General features: G+C 46.4%; 1 pseudogene; it reads right to left on the bottom strand.

Annotated features, from left to right (window-relative positions):
- Positions 1 to 11410, bottom strand: part of LOC129066075 (cyclin-dependent kinase 1-like) — a 39185-nt pseudogene extending 27775 nt beyond the window's left edge.
- Between the last annotated feature and the right edge of the window lie 1105 nt (positions 11411 to 12515).

Genomic DNA, 12515 nt, shown 5'->3' with positions numbered 1-12515 from the left:
GCAGTTCCAGTTTAGGATAGGGCGCAGGGGTGTCCAAACTGTGGCCCATGGGCCAATGCAGCCCAGCGTGACTGAATGCGGCCCAACACCAAATTGTAAATTTACTTAAAAAATTAAGAGATTTTTTTGTGATTATGTGTTGCAGTGTATTTAATGTGTGGCCCAAGACAACTCTTCTTCTTCCAATGTGGCACGGAGACGCCAAAAGGTTGGACATCCCCGGTAGGCGATGGGTCTCCTCATTATAATAGATCCCGCCTTTATAAACTCGGCTGTCTGTTGAGGGAACAAATACTGTTCTCTGAGGAGCTGCCAGGGGCAGACCAGTCAATGAGTCTTGGTACTCACGGATTTCCAAATTTAGAGGAGGAAACAGTCATAATGTAAACAGTTATGAGTGTCCAAATCCTGGGCACCATGTCGTCGGTTACCATGTAGCTTTTCATGACTAAACGCCTGTCATTTTACCTGCTCCTTTTTCCTTCCTCCTCTCGGCTTTCTATGTCACTTCCCTGCCTTTGACCACCCTCTTTCTGCACTGGGTGTGAATTTACCCTCCTTCCTGGGACAGGCTTCCCACGTCCTTTCTGAGAAGCTCCAGGAACTGTTCTGCATGAGGCATCTGTGAGTCCCTCTTTCGCCACTGTCTCCACCCATAAATCCTGCTGGAGCTCCACCAGTCAGTGTGGGCTCTGCAGAGCACTTTCCCCCTCTGAAGGACAATGCTGGGGACGGCCGCTGTGGAAGAGCATCTCTCAGGCTTAATTCTTCCTGTGTGAATTGCACGTGACTGAGTTCCCACCCCTGGAGGGAAAGCATTTCTTATGATCATTTCCATCACTGTCTCCTTCACTGAATGTGCCTTTGAGGACATTTGATGGGCCAGATAATGGGGACAGGGGCTGGAGATGTGTGTGGCGACAAGTCCCCATCCCTGTTCTTGTCCTCTTGGGGGAAATAGGATGTACCTACCCAATGATAGCTAGTGACATATGGAATCATAGAATCTCAAGGTTATCATTTGTTCTAATATTTCTCAAACTTCTTTGATTATGAAGTAATAGTAAAAATAATATACTATATAATAGTATGTAACATATAGTATAATGATATATACTAATAGTATATAATAGTGTCATATTATAGTATATGAGATAATAGTAATGATATAATAATGAAACTCCTTAGTTCGCCTATACTATTAATGATATAATAGTATATGTTATTATATAATATTATGTAATACTATACTAATAGTAAAACATATATTTTATATCATGACCCAATATGCATGTATATACATTATTCATACATATGCACATGGGTATTAAGTAATTTAATGTGTAGCAAAAGTTTTACAAAGCAATATTCACCCTTAATATGCCTACATTTTCTCTTTTAAAAGTGCTGACCCCACAACTAACTGATTTGATTCTGTGACTCAATATCTGAATATTGTTTCAAACTGCAGTTTGGAAAATACTGTTTTTTCTTTTTTTTCCTGTCCATTTGCTTGGAATATTTTTTTCCATCCCTTTACTTTGAGCCTGTGTAGGTCCTTTGTTCTGAGGCGGGTTTCTTGTAGGAAGCATATGTGTGCGTCATGTTTTCTTATCCATTCAGCTACCCTCTGTCTTTTGATTGGGGCATTTAATCCATTTACATTTAAAGTTATTATCGATAGGTACTTACTCATTTTTTTCCTTTGTGCCTGTGATCCTCTCTTTCTCACTCTTTTTCTTCACCTTCTTAAAGTAGTCCCTTTAGCATCTTGTAGTGCTGGTTTGGTGGATGTGTATTCTTTTAGCTTTCTTTTGTCTGGGAAACTCCTTAGTTCGCCTTTCATTTTAATTCAGAGCCTTGCTGGGTAGAGTAGCCTTGGCTGCAGCCCCTTCCTTTTCATTACTTGGAATATTTCTTGCCATTCCCTTCTGGCTTGTAGTGTTTCTGTTGAGAAGTCAGATGCTAGCCATATAAGGGCTTCCTTGTATGTTATTACCTGTTTTCCCTTGCTGCCTTTAGGATTCTCTGTCTTTGATATTTGCCATTTTAATGATGAGATGTCTTGGAGTGGGCCTCATTGGGTTCCTCTGGAATGGGACTCTCTGTGCTTCCTGGACTTGCGTGACTTTTTCTCTCCTCTAATTAGGAAAGTTTTCCATCATTACTTTTTCAAACAGGTTCTCTATCCCTTGTTCCTCTTCTCCTTCTTGTATCCCTATTATATGGATGTTATTATGTTTCAGGTTGTCCTGCATTTCCCTCAACGACTCTTCATTTTTTTGAGTCTTTTTTCATTTTCTTGCTCTTTCTGGGAGCTATTTCTACCTTGTCCTCTAGCTCATTGATTCACTCCTCTGCTTCATCTAGCCTGCTTTTGATTCCTTCTACTGCGTTCTTCAATTCAGAAATTGTATTCTTCATTTCCTCTTGCCTCTTATTGATAGTTTCTATGTCTTTTCTCATTCTGATATAGTTTGCAGTAAGTTCCTCCTCGTTTCCTTGTAGTTTTTGGTAATTCTCTCTGAACTCTCTGAGCTCACTGAGCTTCCTTAGAACTGTTGTTTTGAACTCAATATCTGATAGTTTACTTGCCTCTATTTCATTTAGTTATTTTTGTGGGGATTCCTCCTTTCCCTTCGATTAGGGGATGTTTCTTTTTCTTCTCATTATTTGTGAGACTCTTATTTTTTGCTTCTGCTTCTTAAATTGATCTGTCTTGACTTTCTGACTTTGTCGTGTGAACCAGAAAATACTGTTCTAATCTAACAATCAAATGGAGCTTTCAACATCTTCATAGTTGTTGACCAGTCGTCTAGCCTTGGATTTCTCTGGTGGTTGGGAAATCAGTATCTACCTAGGAAGCCTATTCTATCTTTGGACAGCTTTTGCTTTCTCTGTTAAAAAAAAGGTCCCCTTATGAAAATCCTGTCTTCCACATATGACTGACTTGGTTTTCTTCCTAGGAAAATCCCTCCAGAATACCAGTGTGCCCGCCTGCATCCCTTGCTGTCATGTCATGCAGTAACTCTGGATCATCTGGTGCTTGAGCCTGAGCGTACCAGCTTGTCAGAACTGATTTCCAAATTTCTAGGAATTTTGGGAGGTGATTATTAAAGTCATTATTAAGAATTAATTTTATGACTTACAAATAAATTATATGAAAAGGAAAAGTAATAAGTACCAAAACTCATCACTTCCTAATTACTTTATGACATTAAACTATCATTCTTGAAGTTTTTTATGTCTGCTGTGTCTGTGTGGTGGAAATACCCTATGATGGTGTGCTGTTGCCTGTCTCTCTCTTAGCTTTGTGTTCAGTGATGCTGTATTGGTAGCCTGAAACTGGCCTTGGTGGGAATATTTACACCATGGAAATTGGCAAATACAATAGGGCCTCACCTCCTCGCAAGCCAGTTTTTAAGAACTTATCAGCACACTGTTGCTCTGGAGTCACATTGCTTGGGTTTCATTTCAGCTCCAGCACTTGCTTGCTGTGTGACTTGGACAAGTTACTTAACATCTCTGTGCCTCAGGTTTTTATTTTTTTAAGGCACATTCTTCTAGGGTTGCTTTGAAGATTAAGTGAATTAATGCACACAAAGTGCTTAGAACAGTGCCCAGCACATGGCACCTATGTAGGTGTTCACTGTCATCTAGGGTGTTACTAGATTATTCATTCATCCTGGTAGGGTATAGTTTCCAAGAGTCACTCAAGAGCTTGCTCATTGTCCTCTCTCTTGCCTTCATATTTGATAGATAGGTTTGTCTTCCCTTTCCAGCTAGATCATAGGGCCCCTGAGAGTAATGGTGTTTTTTCTTCCTTCCTTCCTTTCTTCTTCTCCTTTTTTTTTTTTTAAACTGCTAGAGCCTAACCTTGAGCTGGGTGCAGGATAGATGCTCCATCTCACTGACCATTGGGAACTTTCCAGACTCTCCAGGGACCCTTGCTTTTTCCAGTGTGGTGCCCTTCTCCCATGGAGGGCTCTGCACTTGGCTGATAGATCTGAAGATGAGTAAGTATTTGGGTTGAGGGAGCCCAGAGCTGGCTGGCTGTCACAGACAGCCCAGCTGCCACCAGGTGGTTGGCCTATAAATCACCAGGCCTTACCCTCCCTGAAACCTGATAGAGCTGACGCATGAACAGCATCTGTGTCAGTGATGAAGCATCTGGCCCCACCCCCAGCTCTGGACAAGGCCTCATGGAACTCGGTGAGGCTCTCGTTCCTTTCTCGTGCACGGCTACTGCTCTGTTAGAAGTCAGGAGACTCTCCTGCATCACAACAGCTCCAATGGTACCTGTATTTTACCATTAAGGATTTATTCCTTTGGGGTGACAGTGCTTTCTCCATGAGGTTCTATATTAAAATGGTAGTATCTTGGCAGAGCGGCATGATATCAAGCCTCTAAAATCTTAGAGTGAACTTGCCAGCTACATTCTCGCTGCTCCACTGCCGTCCCTCATCTAAGTGGGTGTCACTGTGCTGAAGGCAGCGTGGTGTAGTGTTGGGTCCCCAGACCTGGCTATACTTTCAGTACTGGGAGCTCATGGCTGAATTAGAAAAACTTAATTTGCTAACTACTGATCCCTCCCAATTCAAAGTAAACTTCACTCATACAATCTCATTATTTAAGTAAATGTTATATGTATAACATATACATAAACAAAATTCCCCCAAACTATAGATTTCCCTTCTCCCTCTCCAAACCTACAGAAATAGAATCTTCTGGAATTGGGGCCAGGAATCCTTATTTTTAAATATCCTCTCCCAATGATTCTAAATATGCAGGCAGGTATAGGAACTAGTGGAGTATTAGACTGATATTTCTCAGTGGTAGGTACTATCTTTGATTCATTTTCCTATTCTTAAAGCTCCTTGCCTGGGGCTTGGAGTACAGCAGACACACAGTAGGTGCTCAATAAGTGATGTTTACATTAAACTGGAAGAGGCTAGGAACCGGACAGAACTAGAGTTGAATCTAAGCTTTGCCACTTCCTGTGTACCTTGGGCAGGTGATTTCTTTCTTACCTGGCAAATCAGGATGATCATGTGCACAAAAATAGAGCTGTTTAAAGGCCAGTGGGATCGCTCCACTCCCTGTCACACCCCCTTTTGTATCAAACACACCCCAGGAGGTTTTGTATCAATTTCTCAGGAGCAACTATAAACCTGCTTCAAGCACTGGCCTTTCCCTGCTACCACAGGTCTCATGACACTGCCTTTGGACCATGCAGATGAAAAGCTGGGGACATCGGCAGGGCTGGAATCGATTCCTTCTCTGCTGCCTGTGGCTGGATTGATCGGCTTCCTGCTTGATACCTGCAATCAGGCGACCAACTGGAGCTAATTTGTAGCTCTACCTGCCTGGGTCCCTAGGACTGTGGGGGAGGTGGCTTTAGAGAAAGCCAAGTGACTAGCAGGGAGCTTGCAGGAGGGACAGGATTGGGTGTGGATGGCGTGGCATCTGCAGAGGGCGCTACTCTGGGGACAGGATTGGGGAGGGGTGTTGCCTGCCATTGTCATCTGGAGCAGAGGGACCTACGACCATCTTCCCCACAGTCTTACTGTGTCTTGCTGACACCTGCTTCTTCCAATCTTGGTTTTAATAATCATCATGTGGGTGCATTTTCTTAAAATACTGAGCCCTTTTTTAAATAACACCCCTTTTTTATTACAAAATCATAAGCATGTAATTCTGTAATGTAACAATATCACACTCAAGCACACCATATGAAATTTTAGGTGAAATGTTCAAATTCAAACTATAAATTATCACATCCAACCACACCCTACCAACCACACTCAAGCAGGCGTTACTTCTGCTGGACCCTGTACTTTATCGAACAGGGAGACTCTGGAGCGTGGAGGGGTAAGGGTGGCCCAGGTGTCACTGAGTGTCAGTGCCCTTGGCCTCTTCCTTCGGAAGGAGGGACGGGGCTGTCTCACATCAGGGACTAGGTTTCTGGCTGAGGTCTCGGGTGGAGCCCTGGGGCCAATTCTTGGTATGGCATCAGGTGAAAAATGTGGACCTCTGCTGCTCTGTATTTGGTTATTGTGGGGCTCAGCTCTTCTGGGGTGTCAGGCTCCCTGAGTTTTACTCTTTACCTGTAAAATGGGACAATGATATCTACTTTACAAGGGGGTGGGGATTCAATGAGAAAACCCAGGAAAAGCACCTACCTCAATCCTTGGAACATAGTAGTTGCTCAATAAATGGTAATTATTGGTGCTGTTGTAATTTTTTCTTATTTTCTCCTCTAGTCTAAGACTCCCCCACCCCCAATTTTAATGTGTCTGAAATCATGTCATGTCTTACAATAATTGTATACTTTAGGTGTAGTGTTTTGCTTTGTCTGCTCCCAAGAGTGGTTATTGAATGAACGATGACTTTTATAATTAAGAGTTTCTCAGACCTGAGAAAATGTGGTATCACAGAGTCCCGTTTCCCAGCCCTCAGCTGGGACTCCAGTGATTTGCAGATGTCTTTGGCCAGTAACATCTTTTTAAAAAGGGAGATTAACAGGTATTAAAAGTGTATTAGCAGCTAATTGAGCAAAACTAAAATGACATTGAAGAAAGGGGAAGATTTGCAGAAAAGGAGGTAACTGTGCAAACCATTTCATGGAAGGGAAGGGTATTTAGGAACTTCCCTGATCTGGAATTCTCCAGAACCCACGTTTCTTATTTCATCCTGCTCACCTGCCAGCCTCTTCTTTAAAACCGTCCCTCTCCTCTTATGGGGTTACCCACCTGCAGGGCAGGGATGGATGTTTGCCTATTTGTGACAGGGTGTCTTGGGGATCCTGTCTACAGATCAGTTTACAAAATACACTCAATTTCAAAAAAGATATAGCTTAATCTGAGGATCTTGAAAATGTTAGGAAGTAGGAAGACGTAGTGTAATTCTGGCCCATCCATTCATAACTATTACATAAGAAATTTGAAGGTAGTCTGAGCCTTCTTATTTAGTTCTGCACATGTGCATGTGCTGTGCAATTAGGGAATCTGATATTCCTGAGAAAATGACTTTTGTTGAAATCATTCCAGAGAATTAGCACCTTACTGCAGGCCCCCTGCAGCCAAAGGAAGCGTCCAAGTCCACCTTGGTTTCCAGGAGCTGGGCTGTGAGCAGAGTCCTCCCGGGGACTGGCCTTTCAGTCCCACGTTCTTGTCAGGGTAGGAAGCGGATGCTGCCCTCACTAGAGGGAAGCAGTGTGTGCTAATGCTGCTGTTACTGATACCACCCCTGCTGCAGGTAGCAGGCCCCTCATTTGATCCCCACAGCATTCCTATTAGAGAGATTCTATTATCAGTACCATTTGGCAGACGAGGAAATGTAATCCCAGAAGGCTTGCTTTATGATTCCCAAGCTGGCTTGACTCCACACTGCAGTTTGACGTTCTCTGCCAAGACCACTGCCCCTTGGCTGCTCTGGAGTAGGGGGCTCAGCGTGAGGGGAGATGTGCTGGGGTGGGGTTTGGTGCCCTGAGCTGTGTTTGCCCCAACCAAACCCTGCTTCTGCCCTGGGTAGTCCCTGCTTACAATCCCTCTTAGAGCCACTTATCACACAACTCCAGGAAGCATCATGCACATCCTAGTCTATTGGAGGAGGACGGCAGACTTTAAAAGGCCAGGTGATGTTTTGGTTTGCGGGCTGTACAGTCTCTGTTGCGACGACTCAACTCTGCTGTTGTAGCGTGAAAGCAGCCAAAGACAACTTGTAAATGAATGGAACTCTGCTGTTGTAGCGTGAAAGCAGCCACAGACAACTTGTAAATGAATAGGCAGGGCTCTATTTCAGTAATACTTCACTTACAAAGCCAGGGAGCAGGCTGCAGACGGCCGGCCTCAGGTCCGTTGGCAGGCAAAGGGGTGACGCTCACAGAAACAACCATGTAGGATGTGCCCATGGGAGAGGTGCAGCAAGGGAGTCCTGCTTTTTGGTGACTGATGAGTATTCCTGAGAGAGAGAGATCACCTGGTCTGAATGAAGCTGGGTGTGTGTGTGTGTGTGTGTGTGTGTGTGTGTGTATGTGAATGGTACATGTGTGTACGGTACATGTGTGTACTTACATTGATGGATCATATTCCTTATTAAAACCATCCCGGTTTAATAATCCTAATTAAAATAAAAGCAAACATTTCTGCACTGTCAGGAGAGCCTCGAAGGTAGGGAAGGGTGGTGTAACTCAAGGTCTTGCTGAGTCTCAGGGGTCTTTGTTGGGAGGGAGTCCCCATGGTCATTCAAACGGTTGTTCCAGGCCATGCTCTTCCCTGCTTAAAGGTCAGGCTCCAGTGCAGGCAAAAGTCTTTTCTTAGTCCAAGTACAACTGAAAGATGCACAGACTCAAGATTTTCCAGGGCATTTAGAGGAAACCAAAAGGAGAAATGCGTATACTGTAAGATATAAACGCGTCTGGTTTACCACGTCCAGATTTCTGACCCTACCCCAGCCAGGTTGTTACCATGGATCTCAGAAGTCTTTCCTTTTCCATACACTTTCCTGGTACTTTCTAATTAAGTCTTGCTTCAGGCCTGAGGACACCCTCTGTCCATAGGTAATCAGTGGCACGTGGTGTTTGTCATTATGAGTGACCTACATGGTGGACCTCATTGTCAACATATGAAGGAGGCCCATGGCCATGACATGCCAGTTGGCTCTAAATGAATAAAGCATGTGGTACAAGGCAAACAGAGCACATTTAGCAAGAAAAAAATAAAATAAAAATCTGATGTAGCCCTTGCATTCCAGACCAGCCATGCCACATCTGATGTCATTCTTCCCGTACAGAAGACTCGCCTATGTACACGATGCCCTTTTCTGTAACGTGCTCGGTGTGTTTCTTGAACCATATATAAATTCATTCGACAGTACTGGCAATGCAATAACAGAGGGGTCATTCTGTCACAGCAGAATACGCACTGAGAGATGTTTGGTGATGGGGGCAGGGAGGGGAGGGAGACTGCAGAGCCAGCAAGGTGCTGGGCTGCGGTGCTGTTGCTTTCTGGGCGTCCTGGCCTGGTGCTCAGCCTGGGGGCAGCGGCAGGGAGGGGGTGGGATCAGTGGACACAGATATCTGAAGTGCCCTTGCCCTCCCTTGCCTTGAAAGGGAGGTGGCAACTGTTCTGCAAAAGGAGACGGGACAGGGGTGGAAGCTGGTGCCTCCTTCTCATTCTCTGCAGCTGTCCATCCCCCCTGGTCAATGACGCTTGGCCATTACCACCCAGATCCAAGTCCAGCCATGTGCAAGGGGACCATCTGTCCCTTGCCCTGAAGCCAGTGTGACCGCAGAAGCCAAATGTGGGGTCACTGGGTGGCAGTGTGTGTGTTGGGGTGGGAAGAGGGTAGAATGGTGCAGAGTGGAGGGCAGGGGCCTGGTGTCGTTGGGGGCCCTGCCTGTCCTCTGGGTTGTGGGCACAGCTAGCCCACTGGACGCTGGGGCTGCTGGGCCCCCTGAGGCAGTGTCAGGCAGTGGGAGGTAGGCAGTGGCTCCTTGGGTGCTCAGCAGGCTGTGGGTGGCATGGAGCAGAGTGTGTTTGTGTCCTGATCTGCGTGTCACTCAGCATTGGTATAATCAAGGGCGAGTTTCTCTTGGTCCCACATTGTGAGGGCTTTATGGGCACGGTGCCTTATGGCCTCAGGGGGTCACAGCAGGACCCACATCCATCTTTTCATTAGGTCTGTCACCAGAGCTGCCCTGATAGCACAGGGTTAAGGACCTGTTAAACCAGGGTGGGTTCGAATACAAGCTTCTTGGTGTACCGGCTGTGTGACCTTGAGCAAGAGCTGAAATAGCTCTACGCCTCTTTCCTCCCCTGAAAAGGAGAATAACCATGCCTGTCTTTGGAGGGGGTGGAAAGAATTAGTTGTGTTAATGTATATTAATCACCCAGCTGGCTTTGTAGCTGCTGTGGGGGTCAGTGTTGGAGGCTTCCTTTCTGTCTTGATTTTGTTCACATCTGTAGACTCTGACTGTGCTCTTTGAGGTGGTACTGGGCGTCTGCCATTCAGGGAGGGATCAAGGTCAGTGCCTTTAAGCCCCCTGTTTGATCCTGTGATGACCATCTGGTCACCACAACTCACCGTTCATGCCGGCAGCCTGTTTCCCAGGCCTTGCAGCTACAAGAGTGCTAATGGCTCACGCGGACAGCCATGACCTGTTTCCTGGCCTTTGACTTTACCTGCTTACCTGGGACCTCAGCCCTGCAAAGCGCCTCTGTCCGTGGCACACCTGGCAGTGCCTGGGGAGGGGTCTGGAGTGACGTGTCAGAGCTGGCCCACAGCCTCGGGACTCTGCAGCTGCTGCTCCAGTTCCTGAGTCCCTCACCAGGCGCCGCTCCCTCCACTGTTTGCCAGTGGACAGCGTCACCTTCTCCTGAGCTTTCTGCAGGCCTGCCCATCCTTTATCTGAATCCCCTGAGCCAACAAGGCTGTCCCTGAGTCTGTGCTGAATCAGGGGTTGGCAGGAACAGGGTAAAGGCAGAGAATTCCTTTGAATGTACTTTTGGGGTCACGCTCTAATGGGACATGTTATCCCAAAGCAGTTCTGCATCTGTTCTGATCTCAAGGTTTTCTCTTGAGATGTCTTTTTTCACTTCTAATTTCCAGCATCTCCCCACCCTCCAGACTGCAGACCCGGATCCCATGAGGACTGGCTGGGAACAGGTCTGAGAGTCTGCTGAGATTCATCCCTCCTTCTCAAGCCTGGGCTTCCGTGGACTGCGAGACCCCCCAGGAAGACCCTCAGACCTCACAAAGCGGCTTGGGTAGGCCTGTCCACTGGGCTGCCCGCCAAGCCCAGATGCCCAGGCTCGCGGGGAGGCCTCGTGCCCACACAATCATTCACCATTTGCTTGGAGTCCATCATGGGGGATCTGGCCTCCTTTTTTCCAAACTAAATAATCCTGTTTCCTACAACTGTCTGCTTCCAAACTGCTTATACACTTTGTAATAATCCTCTGATCCTTTCACATTCAGCTGGTTTTTCTTGGTGTGGGGGCCAGCTGGGGTCCTGGGGACAGTCTGAGCAATGCTGAGTGGCACAGGCAGTTGCATCGCTGGCTGTGTGCCGTGTCCTCTGTGTTAGGTGATCCTTCCAGGGCTATGCCCTGGTCAGGGGGCTTCTCTGGAACCGTAGGGGGTTCAGGGAGTCAGCAGAGCTCTGGCCCTCCCTCCTCCTCCCAATGCAGATGGCTTTTCCTCCCAGCCAGCCAATCCTGATGCAGGCTCACCCTGGAGACCCACCCTCACTTCTCTGAAGGCCAGTGGTCTGATTGTGGTCAAGGTCTGGTCCGATGCCCGCCTCCGCAGAGTCACCCTGGGGTTCTTGTTGAAATGCAGGGTTCTGAGTCCTTCCCAGGTTCCGCACCATTATATCCACTCCGCTCAGAGCTTCAGGCAAAGGCATGGTGGAAAAGCTTATAAGCTCTTCAGAGGCCTGCGGAAACATTTGAGCCTGAAGGAGGAAAAAATACTGGCCACAATATGTGAAAAGAAAATTGCTAAATCAAAATTAATAAATGCTTAATTAAATATTTAGAAAATATAACTGTCTACTTGCCAGCCACAAGTCAATTCACTCTTATGTAGTTGCAGAGGATTTCTATCCAGTGTGGGATGCGGTGGCTTTTAATATGTTCCTTATGAGGTGGGGTGATGTCCCACCTCATTCAGTAAGAATACCCAGGGCCTCCTTCAGTCTTAGGATGGCTCTGTCCAGACCCTGCAAGATCTGAATCTCTGGGGGTGGGACTGGGAGTCTGTATTGGTCTCCTAGTTTTCCTGAGATTCTCGTGGTGCTGACTGAGGATGTTATTGAAGGATAAGAGTTGTACACTGGAAGCTGGCAGTTCCTAAACCTAGCTGATTATAAGAACCTCCATGGAACATAAAAATAAAAACACAGTGACCTGGTCCCCACTCCAGGCCTATTAAATACACTCATTGGGGGTTGGGGCCTGGGAATCTTCTTTTTAAAAAGTTCTCGAGGGGATTCTAATGAGTAACTAGATTTGGGAATCATCAGAGTTGAGGAAGGGGACCAGACCAGCACTACTCAAACTTCAGTGTGTACAGAGATCACCCCGGGATCCTGGTAAACCTTGGATTTGACTCAGCTGCTCTTGGTCGGAGACTCAGATTTATTTATTTCTCTCTTAAATTAAGTTTATTGGGGCGGAGCTACAGACTGGCATTTCTAACCAGTCTAGCGATGCTGCCACCGCTTATCTACCAACCACACTTCGAGCATCAAGGATCTGGACCCTGGACAGGATTCCTAACTTACGAGTTAGGGGAGTTGGGGCATATTAGTAACATCTGAGAGCTCCAGTGAAGAGGCTGCAGTCAGCTTGCCTGGAGAGTTTAGAGTTTTAACATGGGCCGTGGGGGGTGGGGGTGAGGTTTGGTTAGTTCAATGCCCTCTCCTTGGCTCATCTGTGGATTTGAGTGACCTCCTAGGATGAGCACTTACTGGGCTTCTCTGATTATAGCCAGGGACTGACCTGCCCAGC

The sequence above is a fragment of the Pteronotus mesoamericanus genome, unplaced genomic scaffold (assembly GCF_021234165.1).
Source record: "Pteronotus mesoamericanus isolate MK-2021 breed Mesoamerican mustached bat unplaced genomic scaffold, CSHL_Meso_final contig_182, whole genome shotgun sequence".
Taxonomy (NCBI): Eukaryota; Metazoa; Chordata; class Mammalia; order Chiroptera; family Mormoopidae; genus Pteronotus; species Pteronotus mesoamericanus.
This window is presented reverse-complemented; position numbering and strand designations above follow the sequence as displayed.